This window comes from Zeugodacus cucurbitae, chromosome 3 (genome assembly GCF_028554725.1).
Source record: "Zeugodacus cucurbitae isolate PBARC_wt_2022May chromosome 3, idZeuCucr1.2, whole genome shotgun sequence".
Taxonomy (NCBI): Eukaryota; Metazoa; Arthropoda; class Insecta; order Diptera; family Tephritidae; genus Zeugodacus; species Zeugodacus cucurbitae.
This window is the reverse complement of record NC_071668.1, coordinates 61,137,169-61,139,444: the sequence shown is the minus strand read 5'-3', so window position 1 is coordinate 61,139,444 and position 2,276 is coordinate 61,137,169. Positions and strand designations below refer to the sequence as shown.

The window sequence follows — 2,276 nt, the reverse complement described above, 5'->3', positions numbered from 1 at the left end:
AGGGTATAAAAAGTGAAATGAGGAAAATGCGAACATGAAATTATATTTTATTTACAATGAAGACCAAAACTAATTCGACCTCTGAAATCATTAACCTATAGCTCGAGTCGAAACAACATAGTTAACAAGCAAAATATTAATTGATACATTTAAAGTTTATAATTACCATTCACTGCTGAAAATTTTGATAATAATGACAAATAATGAAATGGAGCATCCATTTATTCATATGACCTCAATAAATATGAAATGTTAACCATAGCATATCCTACCTAATGCAAAATAATCTCCTTTTAAAAATAAAGGTATTTAGTGTTTTTATACTCTCACAACATGTTGCGTAGAGTATAATTATCTTTTAAGAGACCGGTATTTTCGGTAAAAAATTGGCCGCAACCTCTAAGGTCCTCATCGAGTGAGAGTAAGAAACTAAACTTCCACAATTCTCACTACCCTGAGTTAGTTACTATGTCCTATCATTGGTATCAATCCAATAAAACAAAATAAAAATGAATGTAAAATAAATTAACATTATTGTACAAAAAAGTATTTTAGAGAATTTTAATGCAATTCAGAAATTAAACTTATTATTATATTTTCTGTATCGTATTTTATTATCTTTTTTTTTTCTTTCAGCTTAAATTCTCTAAAAAGCAAATAAATGTTATCTGCACAGCTTTTCTACCTTCAGCCACACTTTGCCCTGTGGTACAAGCACTATACTACATTTGGAAATATCTAATTCTCTTGGTGTCTTCTCCGATAAGCTGAAGCGATAAGATTTCAACAAAGTTATCATACCTACACGCACTTACATACGTCCGAAGCGTAGGCCAACACAGTTATGTGGTCCATCAACCAAGGAAAGCTTGTGGATGACGTTTCTGCACTTCTTCCGGGTTGAAGCGCTCTGGACGAAATTCTTTTGGATTCTCATAGATTTCCGGATCATAATGTATCTCTTTAGCGGGTATATGTATGCGTGTGCCCTTCTCGAGTGTTATGTCTGTATCAGGTATTTTATAATCATCAACGGAGACACGAGTGAGAGCAGCGAGTGCTGGATATTTACGGAGAGTCTCTGGAAACGAAATAAAGTAAAAAAAAGTGATAACGAAGTAATCAAAAATCGAAGAGCAGCGAGTGCTGGATATTTACGGAGAGTCTCTGGAAACGAAATAAAGTAAAAAAAAGTGATAACGAAGTAATCAAAAATGGTTCATGTCACCAGCTTATCTGTTATGACTTGGTCTAAATATGTCATCTCCATCATTGCTTCATAGGTCAACTCGCCATTATGTTTCTCCAAAACGCTCAAAATTTCCGCTCTCAACTTCTCCTGTATTAGGGGATTCTTCGCTAACTCAAATATCCCATAAGTCATATTACTAGAGCTGGTCTCAAAACCAGCCGCATAAAATACGAACACCTGTGCAGCCATCTCTTCAATACACATTGCAGGCAAACCTTTTAAATTTTTGGAATTTTTCAACTCAATCAGCATATTGAGGAAATCATTACGCTGAATGTTCTGCTCTTCACGCAGACGCACTGTGTCACATACCAGCTGCACTATGAAGTCTTCAATGTCTTTAGAAGTTTCTTTAATTTTGAAAATTTTCAGAAATTTGAACATAGCTGGATATGTATCCATAAATGTACGTAGACGTATAGAGAGATAACGTGGATAGAAAATACGGTGGCCTATGCGACGAAATGCCACATTTGGATCCTTTAAGCTATTACACTCAGCACCGAAGGCACAATGCCCAATCACATCGGTAGCAAAGCGACCCATCAGATCGTGTAATTCTACATCGCCCCTTGGCGTCTTGGTCAATTGTGAGCCGAACGCCTCATCTAATTGACTCGCCACTGTCACCACCGTGGGAAACATAAACTTCATTTTTGCCGACGTGAAGGTCGGTGTAAGCTTCGTGCGCAATGGACGCCACTTATCGCCATGCACACGAAAAGGATTATCTCTGATAACGCTGTCAATCTTCCGTTGTACAAACCGATCCGTAAATTTGTTGATATCTTTAATTAGTATAGACTTTACCTAATTACTTTAAGTCTAAATTTAAAACAACAGCAATAGGTTTTGTGAAAATGTATGTACCAACTAAATTTGCTTCACCACGGAACTCCTGATACACTTCGTGAAAGAGTTCCGTTTTATGTATACTCTTTATGCGGAACAAATTGCCAAAAATAAAATTCATTTTCAGCTGCGGCACTCCAAGCAGCTCCCAATATCGATACTTGGAGTGCAT

At 36.5% G+C, this 2,276-nt stretch overlaps 1 pseudogene; it reads right to left on the bottom strand.

Moving 5' to 3' along the window:
* Window positions 1-811: 811 nt before the first annotated feature.
* LOC128920344 (probable cytochrome P450 6a13) lies at window positions 812-1,906 on the bottom strand (annotated as a pseudogene).
* Window positions 1,907-2,276: the final 370 nt, after the last annotated feature.